The 13,960-nt window shown below is 32.8% G+C and overlaps 1 protein-coding gene across 3 annotated transcripts in view; it reads right to left on the bottom strand.

Moving 5' to 3' along the window:
* CALCRL (calcitonin receptor-like) overlaps positions 1–13,960 on the bottom strand; it is a 76,596-nt gene that overhangs the window by 49,173 nt on the left and 13,463 nt on the right. The window contains exon 1 of one of the 3 annotated variants that reach the window (XM_012725768.1): positions 6,512–6,567. The exons of the other annotated variants lie outside the window; for them this stretch is intronic. The gene's annotated coding sequence lies outside the window, so the exon portion shown is untranslated. Of the gene's footprint in view, positions 1–6,511; positions 6,568–13,960 lie in introns of those variants that run through there. 3 annotated transcript variants of the gene reach the window in all.

The following is a 13,960-nucleotide window of genomic DNA, read 5'->3' as shown; positions in this document are numbered from 1 at the left end:
CAGTAATTGATTAAAAATAAAAGATTTAGTTTACTGATGAGATAATAAAAGTCAGATGAAATTGGTTGAGTATTAAGGGAATAAAGAATTTCTCTGAGAACATTGGTTTTGTAAATGGATATAAGAGAATTTTTAGAGAAGGGTTTCTGATGAGAGTGACTTGAACATTAAAATATTTTGGGGAGTTTCAGTTGAGTGGAAATGCTTGACTATCTGAAAAGGTAAGAGATACAAATATTCCTGGAAAACTGGAGGGAACAAGATGAAGCACAGCATTGACAAACTGCCTTAGAAAATAGAAGAGATATCTGCTTTACTTTAAAAAATTATAAAAAACTAAAAAAAAAAAAGCAGCAAACTGTTGATTCTAAGCCTGTCAGTGTGGTAATGTGAAGGCATGGGAATTTTATTCTGCTTTCCTTATAAAACTCTGTTAAGAGAGAAAGAGAATATGGGAGCGGTAGAAGGTTGTGGATTACACAGTCTTGTAACAAACTATAGAAATGAAAGATAGTTTTAGGATCACACAGATTTGTAAAGGCTATTTTAGAGAGCAGAATGAATTACTGATTAAATAAAATATGATTTCTGTGTAAGAAACATCTTGGTTATAAGTTTGTTTGCTGATTGTGGATAAACAATTTCCAGAGTCATGGGGAAAGGATTTAGGGGTAAACAGGATTGTGTAGTGGATGAGGGGCCACAAGGCTGGGACAGAGAGGTCTGAGAAGTGGGCACTAGTTCTCTGGACCTTTGCATTTTGTATTTAGAACATGATAGACTGTTGTCTCAAGGGGTTTTGTGTGTATGGGAGTGGAGAGAATAGGGGGACAGGTGACTATTACATAAAATCTAAAAGAGAAAGTCTATTAAAAAATACATTGAAACCAGCTATGAATTCTTGCCAAGTGCTCCTAGGAAGGAAACATCACTAAGGACTCATAGAACTTAACTGGGATTTTAAAATCAACAGGAGATAACATAAATTTATATTTTAGGGATATATGTGTTGGAGTGGTATTCAGAAACAAGCATTTCGAAACATACATGCAGGGGCTATAAGAGAGTAGCAGTATTGAAGAAAGCTGTTCAGACCAAATGATAAAAGAAAGGAAATTTATAATAGCTACTCACATTATATATAATACAGTAACAATACATTTCAGGAATTCATTTTATGTAGGTTTAATATATCAAAATGTTGAGTGCCTTACATGGGTTTTAAGATCAGATTAAGGGTTTAAAACCATTTAAAAAATTTCTGTGAGCACACTGAAATGTGTCTATGAATGCTGACTTAGAAGAATTTGCACATTACCTTTCTCAGGTAGGACTATTTAAGCAATTAGCGGACTAATCCTTGAGTTGCGCAGATCAGCACAAAACCTCCCATGTGGAAGTTGCTGAATTCATTTTCCCCATCCCAAAATAATTTCATTAGGAAATAGCACATTCCTGTTTGCCCTGTGACTCAAAAAGCATAAGGTACTTTAAATCAAGGTTCACCTAATATTTTCAAATTCAAATACTTTGAGACCTACTCTTGTTTCTATACTATTTAGCTTTAATTACAGCTAAATAAACTTTTTCATAATTATGCTTATGACTTAAACCTTCTTAGGTATAAGAAGACTCTAAACACCAAAACAGTATGAATAACCCATAAGTTCCTGATTTCATCTGTATCTTAGAACAGATGACTTTCAGTATCCTGTCAAATCTCAAGTGTCTCTTGAAATAGCTAAAAAGATGCTTTACAAGTCAGTCTCTCTTGAAATTTGATCCCTTTTTCTATGTCTTCTGACCTAGGGGTCACTGGAAGTGATTGTTTTTCATCATTAGTGCTCATTCTATTTATATACATATATGTGTATACATTTTACATCATTGTTAATTTTTGTTCAATGACTACTTGCATGCTTTTCTCCTCTCAGGTATATTCCCCGCAAAATTCCCACCACCAACTCACTTGTGCACCATCACCATAGTCCCTTGTGCTCTTCCCTCCCTACTTTAAACTCCTCTGCCTCTCCCTCCCTTGCAGAATGGAACCAAATAAGGGACAGGAAAAAATTCACAATAACAATAATAATTAAATAGAAGACAACTAGAAATCAGAGACATTCTGCAAGGGAGGGGGAGGCAGAGGAATCTGACTGGCTATTAGAAAAAATGCTAAGGTTTGCTATGATTCAGAAAATATACAACAAGGCTAGGAATATCCATTCTAAAGTGTTTGTGTTTTATATGGGTGTGTTTCTCCAGTGATGTGACATTTTCTGTGTCATGACCCTGGTTTCTGGGTCCTTTATTGAATATCAAAAGACCTTGGAAACAATGGATGGTAAATAGGGAATGATAATTTTTTTTTCTGGAAAATTAAGATTTGAATGCTCAATAAAATTGAATTGCAAATTATTTGAATTTAGTCTGTAGTAATTAAATAGTAAATATAAAAACTAAAGTACTCTGAGATAAAATAAAAATAATAGTTTCAATGTGGCCATAGCTTTTCTCTATAGATGGGGATTCTCTTGCTTAAAACCTAATAAATAATAACCAAAATTAATTGCTAAAATGTGGATATTCCAGTGGGAGTGGTTCATGGTATTGGCTTCTCAAATTTCTCTTGCTAAAGGCTTTATAGTTCCTGGTTTTATGTAGAAAACAATTTGACAGAAGTTTTGAATTTTCATTTGGAGGTTTTGGTGTTATTTAGCAGTCTAAAACAATAAGACTAATTCTAAAAGTTTGCTTGAGTTTCCTAATTGTCACCGGGTCTATTTGCCAAGCTTATTGAATCATATCTTTAATTTTCTTTAAAACCCAGAATCTGCTTCTCATTGGAATGTATGCTTTAGATTCAGCATATTAAAAGCTAAAAGTATGTGTACTGGTTTTTCCTATGTCATATCTACACAGCAGCCAGAGAGAACAAAGAACTTTTAGCTACATCATGAACTTCCTATAAAAATACAGTAAATGACTGTGCTTTCCTCATAAATCACATCTTCCTTTTCCTTAGTTTTTAGGCAGTTCTTTGCTATGCTACGTATTTCTACTTGTTTTTAATTATTAGCAGAGACATAAATATTGAATATACTAGCAAAACTAATGAAGCAAACTACAAGGTGTAATGGCTTGTCTATTTAGCCACTTGTATTTATACTTTAACTGGTGAAGAAACAGACTTATAATTAGATAACATTGGGAAGTTTTTAATATGGTGAGTTTAAGCAGAGCTGGAAGCTAGAAACTAGCAGATTTATAGTCCTAGTAGGCAAAAATGAATTGTGACATAGCCTGATTAATAATTTCACTTTGCTTATGCTGGCAAAAGTCTGAATATTTTGGGGACAAGGAAGATTTTGTCAAAATAGATATATATTTCATTAAGACGATATCTAATTTGTGAAAGGAAATTTATGGAGGCCTGGGAGAAGAGATGGAAAATAAATTAAAGAATAGCAAAATATCTAAGGGAAACAAACAAATAAACCCTAACACTTATCTCTCATATTACAGACCAGTTTCCCGTTGCTTCTAGAGTACCCTCACCTTCTCGTATATTAATAGATCAGAAGTAGTTAGCACATCATTGGCAACTCAGGGCTTACAGTGTGGTCTTGGATTGGAACAAATTAGTACAGGCAGAAGAGACTTCTTTAAGAAATACCCATTAAACTATAGATAAATAATTAAGCACATGATCTCAGAAGGTCTTTATTCAAATAAAAATCCTAAAGCTTAAGCTTTATTAGATTAATGGAGAAATTACCTTTTTAATATTTACCTTATTTACTTCCCACTGTTTTACCAAACCAATCTAACCCCAGTTCCCTGAACTATCTACGCTATTAGCTGAGAAAACTTTCATCATGCCCTGTTGTGAAAGTCTTAATCTTAAAGTCAGCCACATGCAGAGACATTCGGGAGAAAATAGGTAGTTTACTTATGGACATAAAATAATTTCTAATAAAGAGAGAACTGCATTATTAGATGTAAAACTAAAATTTACAAACATTGTTAATTGTCTCCCAAATAATCTATAAATGTAAAACAGTTAATGAAATGATTAATTCTGAAGTATAACTGAACAAATTGCAAGCACGACAAATAGACCTTAGAATCAAAAACAGTTTTGATAATATAATTCAGTAAGTATAGTAATAAAGTTTCACCTAAATAATAGGATGGATGATGAAGAGTTCAGATAATAACTGTCATCAGCTTCAGAAAAACTATATGTGAGATACAATTTCAGTTAGGTTTAGATTTAAAAATGAAAATGAATATATTAGATTACTAGAAATTTAAATTTAATATTTTTACTATCTTGGAGTCAGAAAGAACTTTTTAATAGATTATTAAGCTTTGATGATAACTAGAAACAGATCCAGCCAGAAATATTTCCCTTATTTTTTCTTGTCACTTTTTACCCTTCTGTCAAGTTTCATAGTATACGGAATGATAATGTGTATAGAGCAAGACAAAAATATTCAAGTGAGAGGCTCTGAATGATTACAAATCACATTATATGATTCAAGAAATTCAGGCCAACATTTTTTTTTTTCAGGTTTTATCTTTAGCTCAGAGTAGTTATAGTTGGAGGCTCCAGAATCTCAGAGTTGAAATGGAGCTATGAAGTTCCACAGTAAAACCAGTAAAAGGTAGGAATTCAGGAGAGTTTTGTGATTTGCCTCATGTTCCACAACAGTTGTAGACAAACCAAGAGTAGGAGTTTCCTTCTTTATCTCAGTTCTGTGTTCCTTTATGTTAGGTTAAGATTAAAGTAATAGAACCATAAACTGCAATCTAAGCTATCCTTTTAAATTGCCCCCAAAGCTGATTTTTTAGCCCTCTTTTATTGGATTTTTAAATATATATCCACCTTAAACTCTATTGAGATCATTTTAAAAATAACAAATTGTACAGTTAACTTCTCACAGTCATCAATACTTTGGCATGTACTGTGAAGATAATCTAAAGACAGAGTTGTTTAAGTTGGAACCTTTCATTTTTCAAGTTGTTTTTAATTTACTCATTCAAATTATCCAATATGATTAAATATATAAATTAGAAAGACTAAGAAAAAAATTCTGTATAAACTTAATTTCCATATGAAGATGCCAAAATCAGGTCTTTCCTAGTAAGTAATCTTCTTACGGTTTTTTGCTTTACCTTTGTGTTCATTCATTCAGAATAATTTGAGCCTTATAAAAATTGATCTGCCATCACTTCACATAAAAGAGTTCAGGAAGAAAATTCAGCAGTCAGGTATAAGTAGGCATTTTGCGTCTTCAAATCTTGCTCTTAGGAATAGTGAGTCATATGAAATGTAATGTGCAAAGGAAATTGACACATTAAAGGATAGAACAACAATGATGAGTTCCCAAAGATATGCTGTGGGACAAAAAATAATTATAGAGGGTCTATTTTTGGATCCAACAGTATGACTTATAAATTTTAAAATCTCAGCTTAAGTATTGAATAAAGTATTAGGTCACTCAGCTTTGAATTAAGATAAAACTATTTGTAGCGCTGTTTTTCATTAATGCTATTATAGTCTATTAGGATGAGGCATGATTGAATTGTTAACTACTTTGGACTCTATAAATAAGTCAGGACAGGAAGGCTATTTCAGTTTTTTTAGGGAAGGACGGAGCTTCAAAATGTAATAATAATTGCATATTTTATATGTTCTATGACATGGAACAAAGTGACTGGTATAAATAAGATACATTACTGTTTGCACAGTAATCTTTTTGGAATCACCAATACCCATGAAGTTTGCAGTTAATGCCCAGGATTGAAATGGAAATTGCCTTACCGGGGAGTTCTAAAAATAGTATCCAAAGCAATTTAAAATTTTAAAACATCTCACCCCCCCCATCTTCCTGTTCCCTTATTTATAAATGGTATCCTTTTATGTCCCAAGTATGGAAAAAATTTACAAAAGAAATATTAACAGTGGCTGTGTAAATCAAAAAACAAAGAACTCTAAAAAGAAATGAACTTAGCTCAAATGAGCAACATGTCCCTATCACTTTATAACATTACTATAATTTGTTTTTATTATTTTGCATGTGTATTGGTAGTTATTATAAGGTTATTCATAGACATTATGTGTGCGTGTGTGTGTGTGTGTGTGCTGTCTGTGATTAAATATTATTAAATGACTAATATTACTAAATCTGATAGAATCCTTTCCAATGAATATGACAGCTTTAGCTTTCTGGCAAAGGGAACAAGAAAATGAGGATAATACCCATACTCAGAGGTCCCAAGGAAATGAATTTGTCTATTTGGTGGTCAGCTATAATTCACCTTTACTGATTTTTTTTTGTGTGTTTTTGATTGCTTTTCAAATTTTTTCTTTATTCAGAAATTATTGGAAGTTATGTGCCTTTCAATGAAATATTACTAACGTGCTTATATTGTCTGCAACTTTATTGAAAATTCAACATGTTACTTTCACTGGGTCATCACTTTTTTTGTAAGTATGCAATACCTGAAAGTAAGGCCATCCACAGTTTTGACAGGTGGCAGCACAAGAGGCAGTTGTTTCATCATAGGACCCTGAATGACAAGAGAACATCCTGTGAATTTGGTAATTTGATTAGTGGATGGTGGAATTTCATAAAACTTAAAGTTAGAAATTAGTGTGTTTCCTTGTTAAAATTATAAGTATATGCATTTTAAATACCACATTTAATGAGAAGTTGGGATGTGATATATCAGGCACATTTTGATTGACATCATGTAAGTAGTAACCAAAAGCTGTCTACTTGGCCTCTTTTTTCTTAAGAAAGGGGACTTTAAAGGGGCATAAAACATGGGGCCAAATGATCCTGTTTTCCTAAATATTAGTACTAGAAAGAGTTGGATGCTCTGAATTGTTTAGGAAAAATAATTATGTTAGCAAAAGGGATAACTTAGTCAACAGTTCTAAGGCAGAAATGTCATGGCTGGTTCTAAGTACAGAGGTTCGGTATGATCCAAGTGAAGTGAATGAACGGGGCAGTGGGGGGCAGTGACATACATCTTGTCAAAGAGGGACTCGAGGCTATGTTGTGTCAGTGATAATATTTAATTTCCTTAAATGTAGGGTATTACGGAAAATTCAGATTTGTGCTTTGTTAAATAAATCCTTAATGTGAATGTAGTTTATATGTATCATTTTAGATTCAAACTGATGTTGAAAGCAAGATATAACTAGTGTTCAGCTGAGCTTTCTTTGCACTTTATGCACAATATACTTGGACACCTTCAAATTGTCATATTTGAATTTGGAAATTATTGATCTCTACTATCTCTTGTTTTGTTTTAAGAGATTTTTATTGACCTTCCCCTTAAGAGTCATTATTTTGAGCCTACTTCTAACAATAATCTCTGAGCTACTGCCAATGGTATTTATGAAGTCAATAGGGAATTGATATGGGAACACAAAAGCATTAATATAGTTTATTAAAAGCAACCACTGAAACCACATCTTTTGAGAATTAAAAAAAAAGATTTTGAATTAATTTATAAAATACTTTGTAAATGTTTATACTGCTTTTACATATTTTGATAATTTATTATATATATAATAATTACAGATTGTCAAGCATATGTTACAGTTAGTATTACATCTGATCATATTAGAAAGGAATATACTTTTTATATTAACTAAAATTCTACATACTCTTAGAATTTGGATACTCTACAAGCTACTTGGGAAAAAAATAAAACTCTTGTCAATCTGAGATTTTACTGGCATACATTGGAACTCAGAAAGTTCAAAGTTTAAGTTTATTTTTGAGTATTTCCCAACTTGCTAGAAAATGCCACTAGAAATAAAAATAAATATGACCATGGAATGTTAATGTTTTTTTTCCTAAATGGCTCCAGAAATTTTATTTTTCATCCCAGTTGAAAATGCTATGCAAAAATTATTCACTTTTTTGGTTATTTGGAATAAGTGGGAAAAAAATGACAATTTTTTATGACTATCAGAAAATTTGTGGATGAGTTAATTATGTTAATAAAATAATGTGAATGTCAGCATATACATACTACCATTTTCCTCTGAAAAAATATCAGTATCCATAGTACCAAGAAATAGATTAATAACCAAGAAGAGATTATAAAACTTTAATGACAATGATGAAGATATATAGAGAAAATTTAACAGAAAGCTAGTTTTGTTCAAGTAGCACCATTAGTTGAAGTAATTAGATAATTAAATCAAAATCAACTCCATTCCCAAAACACAGCAAAGAAACAATGCTTATAAGAATAGATAGGACACATTGATACAACATTGCTTGGTGAATCACAATTAAGCTAAAAGAAAAAAAAATGTGAAACTAAGTATATTCACTAGAGATAACCAGAGACTTAAGGAAATTTATTAGTTAAAATCAGTTGATGGATAAAAGGACTATCAAGTGGTTTCCAAAGGAGGAAATATGCAAAAGACAAACTCCAATTCCTTCTATGATGTTTTAGATATGACATGATTGTTACAAAAGTAGAGCCATTATCTTTCAAGAGATTTGTAATCTCCATAAATGATTTTAAATACTGGATTAGAAAAAGCATACAGTGTATCTTTTTATCATTGGACCAAAGTTATAGAATGGCACACCACCAAGGTGGTCTTGTGTGTTAGTGTTAATTGCTCTAATTATGCAAATGTACCAGTCTGATGAGTTGGGGTATGTTCACAGCTGTGAGGCTTGCATGACTGGGGGGGGGGGGGGGCAAAAATACGTGAAAATCTTTGCACCTTCCACTGAATCTTTCTGGAAACCTTAAACTGCTTTAAAATGTAAAGTTTAATTACCAAAACACATTCTGGTCTAAACGGAACTTCTCCTTTTCCTCTTCTATGTTTTCTTTTTTCAATATTTAAGAGGGCAGGTTTGTTATAAAAAGGGAAAGGAAATCAAGGACACTTGCACAGACACTAGGGGCAGTACGAGCTGCACCAGAGAGGGACAGGCTTGATCCCAGAGAGGCCTGCATGGGTCTCGGGGGCCAGTCCGGAGAGCTGCTGGCTTCTGTGAGAAGGGAGAAGGGTGGTGAAGAGAAACACCCCCGTAGTCACAGACAGGCAGGCCAGCTGCTGCTCTTCCTCTGTTTTCAAAGGAGACTGTGATTGTATTTGATTTTTTTGAAGGGAAATGGAAAGTTAGGGTTATAATTCTAGGCATTATCATTCAATCTCTTTGTTCATGATGAGAAAAGCTATTCATTCACACACTCCCAGTATCAAAACAATAAAGCATATATTTTCCTTTCCCTCGACCATTTAACCAAAAAATGAGTTAGTCTCTTAGATAATTATGAGTAAAAAGTGGGTTAACCAGAATTCTAAAATATCACTCACTGTTACCCAATGAGAAACAAATGTTTCAGAGGAAAATTTTAATTCATTTTTACATACAAATTTGCTGTGATTCATAAGCAGGGCAATGCAAATTAAAACCACAATGAGGTACTATGCTACACCCACCAGATCGGCAGAAACTTAAATGTATGACAATAATACAAAGTATTGGAAAAGATGTGGTGCAATGGAAACGTCATATACTTTGGTGGGAGTATAAATTGCTACAAGTGCTTTGAATTACTCAGATCCTGAAATCCCACTTGTAAATTTATTCCTTAAAGAAAACCAGACATTTGTGGACCAGGAGATGGGGAAAAAAAAAGTTTATTCCTACAATTTGATAGTGAAATGATGGAAGCGATCCAGTTGGCTCTCATCAGGGAAAAGAATAATGCATAGTGGTACATGAATATTATGGAACGCTGCTGCAGTGAAAAGAGAGCCACAACTATGCACATTAACAGTGAAATTTCCCCAAAACAAAAGGCTGAATGAAAGAAGCAGGTCTAAAGAATATATCAGCAAATGATTCTACTTTTCTGACAGTAGAAAACTATACAGAAGACTAAATAACATATTGCTCTAAGACACATGTATCTATAACAAAGCTTAGGATAATGGTTTACTTCTAGGATGTATTTCTGAGTTTATCAGGGACATTATGAACAAACTGGGTCCCAGGAGTATAAGGTTTATATACAAACCTTATCTATACTGTAGATGATCTATATACTTGAGATTTTAATTTTTTAAGTATATATATGTATATATATATATATATATAAAACAGCATGAAGAATATGATTCCTTGTTCTGGAATCATGTATTTGATGTGGATTTTTATAAATCCAAATATTAAGATGCAAAGTATTTGGTATAGGGGCCCTCCCTGGTGCACAGCAGGTTAAAGCACAGCACTAAGAAGCTAAAGTCACTTCTGCATGAGTTCGATTCCCGCCTACCCCAGAGGGGATCCACATGGCGTGGCAGACCTCTTCTGACCCGCCCACTGCTCCCCTCAGCAGTGTACTTTTTCGATCTGCCTGTTTTGCTCCCTGCTCTGTCTCTGGTGAATCCTCTCACCCTCTGCATCTCTGGCCTGTACCCTAATTCTGTAATAATAAATAAATCTTTAAAAAAAAAAAAAATATTTGGTATAGGACTGGTTGATAGATGGAGATGGAGCTACATGACATTGTACTGATCAACTTGTATGTTTACTTCTTTTGGACAGAATATTGATAATAATAACCCTTTAGACTTCATAGTTAAATTCTAGTCATGAGTCAAATTTGAATACTTAAAATTTTACCCCTGTGATTAGGGGTGTACATTCTATTTGGTCTAAGTCTACTTCCCTTGTTAGATAGAAGGAATTTTGAAACACAAGTGATCAATAACATGTGAACCCCATGCAGATGCACACATGTGCACGTACATTTAACTGTTGAGTCAAAGAGGGAAGGGATAATAAATTTCTATTTGGGATTTTACCAACTCCCTAAGGCTTTTTAAGTTAGCATGATTCAGATAGGGAAAATGTGCCTCAAAAACAAACAAGCAAAGCCTAACAATTCTCAAAAATTCTCAAAGCCAGAAGAGAATTACAAGAGGAAATGATTAATGTGTGTGTGTGTTTTTGTGTGTGGTCATTTATATGCTATTTCATTTGAATTATACTTAGCATTTCATTATTTAGAAAGAGAAAGTTTTGGTTTAAACCTGTGCCTGTTTACTCTTTTATTATTGAAAATTTTGTTTTATTATGGATGTAACAGTGGGTTACAACCCTGTGTATGATTTAGGTCAATAGCGCAGATGGATGTTACCACACCACATCCACCTACCAAAGCACCCAAAGTCCTTCACCATAGACCCTGGGATGTCTGTCATTGTAAAGTTAAGCTTTATCACGTTATTATGTCTGATTCTCACAATAAACACAGTTCAATTAAGAGAAAACTGTTTTCAGGGTACAAAGATCACTTAATCATCCCCTCGTTCTGTCTACTGAACTATCACAGTAGATTTGGAATGAGCTAGGGGATTTGTATTTTACCAAACAGCTCAGCTACTGTAAATGTGCTACTATTAATGAAGTCCACTTTCTGGAAGACTTTTAAAAATCGATTTTAAATAGAGTAAGACTTCCCAGTCAATCTGAATCTGTGAGCTCTGCACTTAAAACTAGAGTCATTATCTTAAGCATTGAATTCAAGTCTTAAAAAAGATTACCACCCAGCAGGTTGTGTTTGCTTCTCACATCTTCATAAATACTTCTCATTGCTTATCAGAAGGAAAACCCCTAAATTTAACACTTCACCCTATTCCCTAAACAAAAGAACAGATAAAGCAGATAAAATTTTCTCTGGAAATGTTACACCAGGCAACTGGAAGGCATTTGCATTTTTTTTTTTTTTAGCATGATCTTGTATCCTAAATATCTCTACATCTTAATTGGTGAGGCTCAGTACTGGATTTTTATTTCCTAACATTTTTGGCAAATAAAACATGTCTTAATGAGCCAACCTGTCCTTTTATTTTTTTATGACCATTCTTATCTTCTTCACTCTTTTCATCTCTTTATTCTCCTTGTCTTGTCCTGTTTATTCCTTACCTTTTTACTTTCAAATTTCAGCCCTCACCTAGGTTTCAGATCAGTTTTTCACTCAGTAAGGAAATTTACTAAGTTGATTATAGTCTAACAGTACATATCTATTATCTAGATAAGAATTTTTTTTTCTAAATCTTCTCTGTTCTGTTTTTGTCATTGCCCTTTACTCTCTAATCTTGTTCCTTTCTTTTCTAATTTCCTCAATCTCTGTGTAAGCCTTCAAACCCAAGATCTGGATTTGCTCCCATGTTTATAGCATATAAATTTTAAATTTATATGTTTAAAAATATATTCTCTACAGACGTGATACATGTTATCAGGCACATCCACTTCTTTAGAAAACAACTTAAATGAAGGCCTAGATAGAAAAAAAGAATTATGTGACTAGAACTAATCAGAGAAAGGTTAATAGCATTTGTTAGTAGGCAACACCATAAGTCCCAAAATTGAGTTAAGAATGTATTTCTTTTACTATCTAATTATGTCACTGGGATTATCAATCTCCTGGTGTAGAGATACTTAACATTGCCCAGATAATTTTGGATTTAAAATAGCTGAAGGACTGCTAAAACAGACAGAAATTTTATACTATACCCTTAAGTGAAGGGTACCCTAAAATTAAGAGCCAACTATAGTAACTAGTGGAAGTTTTGAATTCACAGCATTTTTTACATTTAACTTAGTATAAGGTAGTTATTCAGACGTCAGTGAACCTTTTCTGTCCTCCAAGTAGCACTCTATTAGAAAAGGCTCTCAAGAATACTGTGGTACCTCCCCTGAATCTAGATGAGAGTGAACAAATATTCTGGTATTTTCTTTTACTGGACAGGCCTTCTGGAAATATCCATTTATCATTGTAGGGACTGCTACTAACTTGGAAAGTGTGAGGTATCCCTGCTTTGCTTAAAAGGAGAAATTAGTTAATTTTGCACTCATTTTTTTGTGCACAGCATTTAGTTTAAAAATACTGTGGAAGCTTGAATTTATGTAAAGTTTAAGTTCCTTTTTCACCATTTCATCAAGTTTGCCTTGATGATTAGAAATGTTCCTCTCTTTTTTAGATATTATTGATTTCAGCTTTATTATAATTGTCTATTTTAAGCTACTTGAGACAAAGATGATCTATATTAAAGTAATGGATTGTCATTTTATATTTAAACATATTAGAAATAAGTAGAATAAAATTTATTCTTAAAGCATAATACAGCTTACTGATGGTATTGTTATAAATTATGTTTGTAATAGTAACTTTATTATATAAATCTACTGTTTGATAATCAACTATCAAATGAAGTTATAAAGTTTGTTAAAGGACAGGAAAGGATGTTGTTAAAAAAGAGTAAATTTTAAGTTTTACATTTGTGTTTTGAGTAATATGTAATTTAGACAGTGTTGTTTGAGCTACTATGGTTTAAAATAAAATCAGTGTTATTAGACAGTAGTTGCACAGTAACATTGATGGCACATTTTGTCTGTGTGTGTTTATATATATATATATATATTTTTTTTTCTCTAAATAGTATAGCCATATTTTGAGAAAGTCATTTTCTCAAAGGAAAATTATTGTTCTCTGAAAAATATACATATCTGGGATTCAGAAGAAAAATATTATCAACTTTGATATCTCTTTGCCTCTGTGCATATACTGTAAGTTTTCATTCCCCATCCCCTAACCTCTCCTCTCCTGTGTCCAGCATGCAGCCAGCAAAGCCTTTTAAAGAGTGAACAGGCTCCATTCTGTATTTTATGCAGGCATCCTGATGCCTAAACTTAAGGTGAGCCTTTTCATACCCACTGCTGGCAAAAGAACCAGATAAAGCATTTAACAGTAGATACCTACCATTGCATTTTAGCAGAACAGATTAAATTATGCACTGTTTTTCTCTAGCATCAGCATATATTTAGGTCAAGACAATTTAGAACTAGATTCTTCCTGTCAAGAATAATTACTTAAAAAAAAAAAAAAA

This window comes from Condylura cristata, unplaced genomic scaffold (genome assembly GCF_000260355.1).
Source record: "Condylura cristata isolate star-nosed mole 26May11 unplaced genomic scaffold, ConCri1.0 scaffold00002, whole genome shotgun sequence".
In the NCBI taxonomy this organism is placed as follows: Eukaryota; Metazoa; Chordata; class Mammalia; order Eulipotyphla; family Talpidae; genus Condylura; species Condylura cristata.
Note: the sequence above shows the minus strand (reverse complement) of the source record. Positions and strands in the feature narration are given on the sequence as shown.